The 10,631-nt window shown below is 43.5% G+C and overlaps 1 non-coding gene across 1 annotated transcript; it reads right to left on the bottom strand.

The window, feature by feature from the left end:
* Positions 1-10,243: 10,243 nt before the first annotated feature.
* LOC113002264 (small nucleolar RNA R71) lies at positions 10,244-10,350 on the bottom strand. The gene has a single exon (XR_003267807.1). It is a non-coding gene; the product is annotated as a small nucleolar RNA R71 (small nucleolar RNA).
* Between the last annotated feature and the right edge of the window lie 281 nt (positions 10,351-10,631).

Here is a 10,631-nt window from a genome sequence, read left to right as displayed (position 1 = left end):
CCCGAACTACGAAGGGCCTTTTGTTGTGAAGAGGGCTTTTTCCGGAGGAGCCCTGGTGCTTACCAACATGGATGGCGAAGAGCTACCTTCACCCGTGAACTCTGATGTCGTCAAACAATATTATGCTTAGAAGCTGGGGCAATTAAGGATGTCGCTGCATGTTCTCTATCTTTATGCGTTTTCTAGATTTCCCCCCAGGGATTTCCGGTCCGTTGTATCTCTTGTTACGATCTTTCAAAGAAATGAATGTGGATTCGAGGCTTTTAGTCCTCACGTTAGTTTCACACCTTGCGTTAATTTGTGATCGCCTGAGCCCTTCCGCTCAGTTCATGGGATCCCCCAAGCGCTTAATTAAAATTGAACCTGAACCAACTTTCCCTAAATTTTCTGCGTTTGAAAACATTCATGCATACGCATACGCATACGCATATATATTGTTGTGGTAAAACAGGGGCAGGATCACCTTGGGCTACCTTCTGGAGTGAAGACAAAACATGAACGGCAGGAACCAATCAAGGTAGGGTAATGATGCGGCCAAGATTGGCCATACCTGGTTGTTTATTACTTGCAGGTACTTAAGGATGAACGCAAGCGGGATGGGGTCACGACCGACCGATCGTTGCTCTTCTCTGTGCGAAACAAGCAGGGAATGTCGCTGCAAGGCAGCCCCGTATCCTTTGTATTTTGCAGCTTTCTTTTACTATTTGTTTGTTTTAAAAAGGAAAAGGGTAATAATAAAATAAGTTCAAGTTAGGCAAAATAAAATAAGTTCAAGTTAGGCAAAATGCTAATCCATGAGAAGGAAGGGGACATGGTTAATGTTCCCCTCAAAAAAAAAAAAAAAAAAAAAAAATGCAGGTTAGCTCGCCTGGGCGAGCTGGGCTCGCCTGGGCGAGCCACCCCTGCACCAAATTATAAAAATGACGAAAGGGGGGGCGTTTTTACATTCAAAAACTTCTTTTCCCCCCTTTCAAAAGCAATACCCACGGGATTGACGAATTTGCAGCCCTAGGGTCATCCTTTTTCGCATTTTTTGATTCCGTTTTGCGCTTTTGTTCATCACCAACAAGTAAGTATTCCATCCCTAAGCTTTCTAGCTTTTCATTGGTGTATTTTGATCTCCTTTTGGTGCTCTAAATTGTGGGAGTATGTTCAAATATATGGGGCAATTTTGATTTGTTTTCTTGCTTGATTAGGTCGAATTAGGGGTTGGTATGAGATGGCCCTAGGCCTATAATGCATTTTGAAACAATAGGACATGCCACATTGTCCCCGTTCTCTTGCTATTGATGCCTAAACGCGCGCCCACCAAGTGTTCGGTGAAATGCCTCAATGGCATTAGCGTGTGACTTTTGTAAGGAGACAACCCATGGGGTATTTTGGTTTGTGCATATTTTCTATTTTTTTGGAATATGTATTCATTCCCGAAAAAGGCTAGAGTAATTGCCCCACATATATCCTAGTCCTAGAAACTGAAATTTTATGCAAAAAGAGCACAAAAGGAGGTGCATGTTGGGTAAAGTTACCCCCTTTTTGGCCAGCAATCAGCTATGGGCCACGCTACAATATTTTCCCTATGCCTAGATGGTTAGGAATTTTGCTCATCATAAATGTGTAGGTTTAGAATAGGTAGCAAAATACCTTTGGCAATTTACGCTTTGGGTATGATAGCAAAATACTTGGATGTATGTACATATAATTTTTGGTAGTCAAAATGTCTCACAAAAAATATACATAAATATGTTGCATGTTATGTAAAGAAGATACAGTACCAAAAAATGTATACCTTTTAATTTGAATACAATTTTAGTCAGCAAAGGAAAATATACTTGAATTTGCATGCGGCTTTAGGTAGCAAAAACTTGAAAAGAGCATGAAATGTAGCACCTTATTGTGTAGATAGTCAAGATTCATCATGAAGTTTGTGTATGTATAGGTATTAGAAATACCAAGATATGCACATGTGCAATTTTTGGTACCCCAAAATGCTTTGAGTATGCATGTATGTGAATTTAGCCAAGGAGATGTGTGTGATGTAAGTAACAAATACACCTTGGAAGTACGTGTAAATAATCTAGGTAACGAAGCTGCCTTGATTGTATATGGGTGCATTTTTTTTTCGGTTAATAGAATGTCTTGTGCAAGAGAACGTTTGTAAGGAAATATGCGCATAAGCTTGCTCTAAATTTACATTGATGTTTGTATTTATGGGAGGAGGTTATATGCCATTTTTGCTTTAAGAGTAACGTCCCACTGGTAAAACTAACTTTCCAAATGTTTGCCTTCGCAGGAATGGCCCCGAGGAAGCTTGCCTCAAAGAGGTCCAGGAAGGACAAGGCGGCCGAAGGAACTAGTTCCGCCCCGGAGTACGACAGTCACCGCTTTAGGAGCGTTGTACACCAGCAGCGCTTCGAAGCCATCAAGGGATGGTCGTTTCTCCGGGAGCGACGCGTCCAGCTCAGGGACGACGAGTATACTGATTTCCAGGAGGAAATAGGGCGCCGGCGGTGGGCACCACTGGTTACTCCCATGGCCAAGTTTGATCCAGAAATAGTTCTTGAGTTTTATGCCAATGCTTGGCCAACAGAGGAGGGCGTGCGTGACATGAGATCCTGGGTTAGGGGTCAGTGGATCCCGTTCGATGCCGACGCTATCAGCCAGCTCCTAGGATATCCGTTGGTGTTGGAAGAGGGCCAGGAATGTGAGTATGGCCAGAGGAGGAACCGGTCTGATGGGTTCGATGAGGAGGCCATCGCCCAGCTGCTATGTATACCGGGGCAGGACTTCGCCCGGACTGCTGCAGGGAGGCGAGTGCGAATCATGCGCACCAACATGACCACCCTGACCCAGATATGGATGACGTTGCTCCTTAGCAACATCCTGCCCACCGATCATAATTCCGACCTTCCCATGCCGAAGTGTCAGCTGGTGTACGCCATCCTGACACGGATGAGCATCCATGTGGCTCAGTTGATCGCTGATGCCATCTATATTTTTGCAGGTATGGCGCCCACTAGGCACCCTTTGGACCCAGATAAGTCCAACAGGGCCCTGGGATTCCCCGCACTGATCACAGGACTCTGCCGGTCGTTCGGAGTCCCCGTTGCACCTACCAAGGTGATTCGGCCGCCCATCACCCGGGCTTTTATTGAGAAGTACTGTACCCAGAGACAGGCTCAGGGTGATGCTCCACAGGCCGCAGGCGCGCCACCACCACCTCATCAGGCTGACCAGGCTGGGGCATTTGACATAGAGCAGTATTTACGGCATTTGGTTCGCCAGCAGGCGGCCAACCACCGAGCACATGTACGGACCCATGACTGTCTGTACCAGATGAGCCTTAGCATGCAGAGCCAGGGCTTCGCTTCTTTTTCATGCCCTACTCCAGACCAGTTCAGGGCAGAGGTAGCATGGCCCGGAGATTGGCCCGAGGCCCAAGCAGGAGAGGCACCCCCAGAAGCTCCCGGCGATGGAGAAGAAGCCCACGAGGATGAGGAGATGGCCGATTTGCTTGACTTCTTGGGAGGGAGTGGAGACACGTGACTGGGAGATCCCCAGATTCATGTTTTCTTTCATATTTCTTTTGTCATTTTTATTCTATGTTATTGTTTTGACTTGAGAGACTAACGTTTGTTTTTGTTGTTTCGATTGTCATTTGTACAACGCATACATTTTTGTTTAGATTGCTGCGTTAGTATTTATATATCACTACTATCAATGATGTTTGAAATTCTAGAACCGTGTAGAGTTCTTCGTTTAGGAACATCGTCCCAAAGTATATATGTAAAATAAACAAAAAAAAATCATGATAAAAATAAAAATAGAAAAGAAAAGAAAATGGAAAAGAGAACAAAAGGGAAAGAAGAGGGCAGGTAAAGAAAAAGAGAGCAAATAAGAAAAAAGAAGAAGGCAAGTAAGGAAAAAGGTGGAAAAAGAGAAAATAAGTTGTCCAGCTAAAAAAACGACATGCTTTTGAAAAGAGACGATTTCCAACTTTTCTTTGAAAAAATTCATTGATCATAACCAATTTTTGGAAAATGTGTCTACACCTGAAGGGTGAATGCTGTGAAATTTCCCCGGACGCCCGAAATGGACTCGGATGAATGCACAAATTGATAAAAGAACATATTTTGGAAACATTGGGTTGATTAAAATAGAGGAAATGAATCCTGAGCCCTAGCATCACATGACCATAAAAATTTGACATTTGAGTGTCCGCATAGATGCATGCATGACCAGTTTTGCATAAAGTTTCCAAATCATCATTTTTGCATTTGTGTCATGGAAATAATGTGAGACATCCCTTTTATCCTTGAGCCAAACCAAACCCCGACATGTATCATGTCTAGCCATTCTACAAACCTTGAGCCAAAATCCTGACTCACCATAATCCTTACCCTCGGAAGCAAAAAGGAAGAGAAGGAAAATTTCCAATCAAAGAGAAAGCAAAAAGAAGAGAAGGAAAATTTCCAATCAAAGAGAAAGCAAAAAGAAAAGAAAGAAAATTCCCAATCAAAGAGTGGGAGAAAGAAAAAAGAAAAGAAAGAAAATTCCCAATCAAAGAGTGGGAGAAAGAAAAAAGAAAAGAAAGAAAATTCCCAACCAAAGAATGGGAGAAAGTAAAAAAGAAGAAAGCTCCCGGCCAAAGAAACCAGAAGAAATGTGTCGAGAGGTCCTTGGACCAGACGATATCTGAACAATACAGAATTGTCACCAAATGAACAAAAAAGGAAGGAAAGGAAACCACGACCTAAAATGGTCTTCTCCCTTTAATTACCAACCAAAATCCCGTGCGCTAGCGACCTTTTTTTCTCGCCCCGCACTAAACAAAAAAACAGAAAAAGAAAAAAGCCAGGAAAATCAAAAGCCAAAAACACACAAAAGCCGAAAAAAAAACCCACCAAAAGAACCCATTCCCAAGGGAAGTCCTATTTGATCCATGATCACGCATGTAATTTTTGATTTGATAGGAAATAATTTGCAAAGTCAAGTCATGACATATCTATGGTTCGGAATTAGGATGAAACACTTACCTGTGCGAGATTGATACACTTTGAGTGGATTTCTTCTATTTTTGTCGAACCCAGTGTTTCCTCTAAATGGTCATTTAGAAATGAAATGCTAACATCCAAAATCTCATTTATGGTTATGAGAAAATTTCACCAGCATACTCTCCTTCCCCGGTAGACGCATTGTTTTTCACTCAAAAAAGCATATGCTGCTCTAAATCAGTTGGAATATTTGTCTCTTTGCTAAAGCATGTTTGCATTTTAGTGGAGAAAACACCGAGACTTTTTCCAGTCTCACAAGTTATCCAGAACTACGTAGGTCTGAGTTCCTCATTGGAGGATACGTAGGAGCAAGAGCCTCGCTTTTGTCGACCACACCGCCTTTTGTCGCCATGACTCAAGAGCTGGTAGCCCGCGGAGACACCTTACGGTTATCCGCACCTCGTCATTCAGTGATCCCAAGTGTGATTGATGAGCAGAGACCAATATGGTCATCTGCGCCCTTTCCGGAGATGTCAGCATTTTCCGATGGAGACTTTTCAAGTCTCACGAGTTATCCAGAACTACGTAGGTCTGAGTTCCTCATTGGAGGATACGTAGGAGCAAGAGCTTTGCTTTTGTCGGCCGCCCCATAATCTTTGTCATACTGACCCTGAGGTCATGTGACGTGCACCCTTGTATCATCCAGAGGCGGCGGGCCCGATGATACGCGGAGATACCTTATGGTTATCCGCACCCTTTTGTCATCCAGAGGCGGCGGGCCCGATGACAAGCAGAGACCAAATTTGGTCATTCTGCACCCTTGTATCATCCAGAGGCGGCGGGCCCGATGATACGCGGAGATACCCTACGGTTATTCGCACCCTTTTGTCATCCAGAGGCGGCGGGCCCGATGACAAGCAGAGACCAAATTTGGTCATTCTGCACCCTTGTATCATCCAGAGGCGGCGGGCCCGATGATACGCGGAGATACCCTACGGTTATTCGCACCCTTTTGTCATCCAGAGGCGGCGGGCCCGATGACAAGTAGAGACCAAGTTTGGTCATTCTGCACCCTTGTATCATCCAGAGGCGGCGGGCCCGATGATACGCGGAGATACCTTACGGTTATTCGCACCCTTTTGTCATCCAGAGGCGGCGGGCCCGATGACAAGCAGAGACCAAGTTTGGTCATTCTGCACCCTTGTATCATCCAGAGGCGGCGGGCCCGATGATACGCGGAGATACCTTACGGTTATTCGCACCCTTTTGTCATCCAGAGGCGGCGGGCCCGATGACAAGCAGAGACCAAGTTTGGTCATTCTGCACCCTTGTATCATCCAGAGGCGGCGGGCCCGATGATACGCGGAGATACCTTACGGTTATTCGCACCCTTTTGTCATCCAGAGGCGGCGGGCCCGATGATACGCGGAGATACCTTACGGTTATTCGCACCCTTTTGTCATCCAGAGGCGGCGGGCCCGATGACAAGCAGAGACCAAGTTTGGTCATTCTGCACCCTTGTATCATCCAGAGGCGGCGGGCCCGATGATACGCGGAAATACCCGAGTGGTTATCCGTATAAACATTCTTTTGCTATCTGTAAGACAGAACGCTTGATAGCATGCAGAGACTGACATAGTCTTCTGCACCTTTTGTTCCTCCGGGAACAACAAGTCATTTACATGCGGAAATTTCATGGTCACCCGCGACTCTCGTCAATCGAGAGGAGCGAAATTAGTGTCATACACTGATTTTCGGGGACCTTTGCTTGATGACATGCGACCATTCTTTGGTCCTTGTGAGGTGCTGGGCACCCATCATTAGGCAATTTGTGAAATTCTAGGAGCGACAAGTCATGGTCTCCCGCGACTCTCGTCAATCGAGAGGAGCGAAATTAGTGTCATACACTGATTTTCGGGGACCTTTGCTTGATGACATGCGACCATTCTTTGGTCCTTGTGAGGTGCTGGGCACCCATCATTAGGCAATTTGTGAAATTCTAGGAGCGACAAGTCATGGTCTCCCGCGACTCTCGTCAACCGAGAGGAGCGAAATTAGTGTCATACACTGATTTTCGGGGACCTTTGCTTGATGACATGCGACCATTCTTTGGTCCTTGTGAGGTGCTTGGCACCCATCATTGGGCAATTTGTGAAATTTTGGGAACAACAAGTCATTTGCATGTGGAGATTTTATGGTCACCCGCGACTCTCGCCAAATCGAGAGGAACGAAATTAGTGTCTTATCTTTACTTTCCTTTTATCTCCAATAAAAGACAAGTAAAGAGGGGCAACTGTCATACCCTAATTTCGTCCGGGGACCTTTGCTCGATGACGTGCGACCATTCTTTGGTCCTCGTGAGGTGCTTGGCACCCATCATTAGGCAATTTGTGAAATTCCAGGACATGCCGAAAAACCAAAAAAATATTGATGCACAATCCGTAAGTTTCCGTGACACACCGGAAATCAAATGGAAGCATCGTTGCATAATTAAGTGAGGTTCCGTAACATTCCGTAAGTCGAAAAGGGGATGATTATGTAATCCGCAAGGTTCCGTAACATTACGGAAAGAAAACAAGTATCGTTACGAAATTCGTAAGTTTCCGTAACTTTACGAAAAAATAATTACCAAAAAACAGCAGAGGGGGGTGTACTTAGTAAAAATGGGGGTGCAAATAGCACCCAGGCCCACTTGGGCCCTCTGGAATATTCCTCCAGAAGGCGGTTGCTTCTGGAGGAAGCAACCCTGCTCGCCTGGGCGAGCTGAGCTCGCCTGGGCGAGCTGGGCGGCAACCACCTCCCCTATTTTGCTATAAATAGGGGAGGAAGTGAAGAAGAAAAGGGTTCAGCCCCTTAGGCACTTCTCTCTCTTTCGAATTTGCTTGGAAAAATTGTTTCCGTGAAGAAAATCTAAGCCGAGGCGCTTCCGAAACGTTTCCGTAACGTTTTCCGTGAGGAATCTCGCGAAGGTTTCAACCGTTCTTCGACGTTCTTCATTCGTTCTTCATCGTTCTTCGATCTTCAACGGGTAAGTACCTCGAACCAAGCTTTTCGATTCATTCTATGTACCCGTAGTGGTCCACATTGTGTTTCGTGCATTTTTATTCTCATTTTGTTTACTTTTTATACCCCCTGTTGATGTGCTTAAGCCATTTTACTTAAGTCATTTCTTGCTTAACTTAAAAATAAAATAAATTTCCACCGAACATTTGAATTGTATTATCCATTAACTTCGGTTAAAATAAATTCCGACCGTTCGGTCGTGCCGTAACCACGTTGGAAATCAAAAAGAGGTAGAAAATAATATAAAAATCAAAAAGACATCTTTTAGTAAAATAAAGCGGAAAATCAATCGGACGTTTTCTCTTTGGGATTTCTCATTCTTAATCGAATTGATTAATAACTAAAGTGAAACTAAAGGCTAAAATCAAATTCGCCTAGTCAAGCTCGTCCATAAAAAATAGGCTTTTGAAGTTTGTCATTTCATTTCCTCACTAAGTAAAATGGATCATTTTTAAGGTCCAACGCCTTAAAATGATCACCTCTTAAAGTAAAAAAGAATCACTTGATAAAAAAGAACTACGTAGGTCTGATTTTCTCATCCCAAATTGAGGAATACGTAGGAGCAAAGGGAAACACCCTTGTCGACCACAAAAAAGGGAAAAATATAAAAAGGGTATAAAAGGATATAAGGACATAAAAAGGAACGTAAAAATCAAAGTCATGTTTGCACATTCGATTAAAGGCTGCCGTCCCTTGGGACGGACGTGTGGGGTGCTAATACCTTCCCCGTGCGTAAATACAACTCCCGAACCTTTCACTTAAAAAGTTCGTAGATCGCGTCTTTTCCGGTTTTTCCGACGTTTTCCTCGAATAAACGTTGGTGGCGACTCCGCGCGTATTCCTTTCGTGGAACACGCATCCCGCGAGTCACGCGTCGCCCTCCCGCCGAAGGGTAGGTTGCGACAAGTTGTTTTATGCTTTCGTGTTGTGTTAGTGTCTTGTTATTTTGTTTAGTGTGGTGTTTTGTTTTAGTTTTTCTTTTCAGTTCTTCCCCTGTTTTAGTCTTTGTGTTTTGCAGTGAATAGTGTTTTGCAACCACTTTTGCTTGCGGCAAAACAGAGTAGTAGTGGAAATCATGTAGCAACGGATTTTAGCGACCACCCTTGCTGAATTATTTGGGATTTTTTTGTTTTAGTAGCTAGAGTTGTTATTTTTGGCTGAATTTTTTTTAATCCATATTTTGTGGGAAAAATAGCTAGAGCCTTTAATTTGGTCAGATTTGAAAGTTCCAAAAAAGTAGCAAATCTTATTTTTGTCAAAACTTCAAACGGCCATAACTTTTGTTCCGGTTATCAGAATCACTATTATTATATATGTATTTGGGGTAGAAAAAAATTTCCTATTCCGTGGCAGCCTGCCATAGGTTGGCTGAGGTCTCCATCATCCAAAAAAGGTGATTCTATCAAAAGTTTTTTATTTCCCAAGTTTTATTCTCTTATTTTTCTTAACTTACCAATTTTAGCTTCTATAGTTAGACTTTGAATTTTTGTTTGAAATTTTATGTGCTATCTTCTCATCATTTTATAAGGTTGCTCACAAAATTTCAAGTCATTTGGAGATCATTTGATGGTAGCTGTAGTTCAAACCTACATTGTTACTTGCATAAGAAAGCAACTAATTGTGCATGCTGAATTTAGTGTATGACTAGAGGAAATCCATCTGACTTACAACCCTTTGATCCTGAGATAGATAGGACATTTCATAGATTAGTTAGGCATCATTTAGTACCTTTTGAGCATCCTGAGCATTCTATTATTGGTGATTTTGAGCATTATAATTTTGAATATTCCGATTTTGAGCATTCTGAGAACATGGCACACCCTCCACCCCGTGAGAGGACTCTAAGGGAAATGGATGCACCTTATTTCACCTACGAAAGCTTGTGCATCCAATACCCTGATGAGGATGTCCCATATGTTCTTAAAACTGGACTGATCCATTTGCTTCCAAAGTTTCATGGCCTTGCAGGTGAAGACTCACACATGCATTTGAAAGAATTCCATATTGTCTGCTCCACCATGAAACCACCAGATGTCCAAGAGGATCACATATTTCTGAAGGCCTTTCCTCATTCTTTAGAGGGAGTGGCAAAGGACTGGCTATATTACCTTGCTCCAAGGTCCATCACGAGCTGGGATGACCTCAAGAGAGTATTCTTAGAAAAACTTTTCCATGCTTCCAGGACCACGACCATCAGAAAGGATATTTCAGGTATTAGACAACTCAGTGGAGAGAGCCTATATGAATATTGGGAGAGATTTAAGAAATTATGTGCCATTTGCCCTCACCACCAGATTTTAGAGCAGCTTCTTCTCCAATATTTTTATGAAGGACTTAGCAAGATGGAGAGAAGTATGATAGATGCTTCTAGTGGTGGAGCCCTTAGAGACATGACCCCTGCTGAAGCCAGAAATTTAATTGAGAAGATGGCTTCAAACTCCTAGCAATTTAGTGCCAGAAGTGATGCTATTTTCATTAGAGGAGTGCATGAAATAGCCACGAATTCATCAGGTGAGACTAAGAAGCTTGAAGGTAAACTAGATGCCTTGGTTAACCTGGTAACCCAACTGGCCATGA

This window comes from Glycine max, chromosome 7, assembly GCF_000004515.6.
Source record: "Glycine max cultivar Williams 82 chromosome 7, Glycine_max_v4.0, whole genome shotgun sequence".
NCBI classification, from domain to species: domain Eukaryota; kingdom Viridiplantae; phylum Streptophyta; class Magnoliopsida; order Fabales; family Fabaceae; genus Glycine; species Glycine max.
The sequence above is the reverse complement of the archived record's forward strand: the minus strand, read 5'-3'. Positions and strand labels throughout refer to the sequence as shown.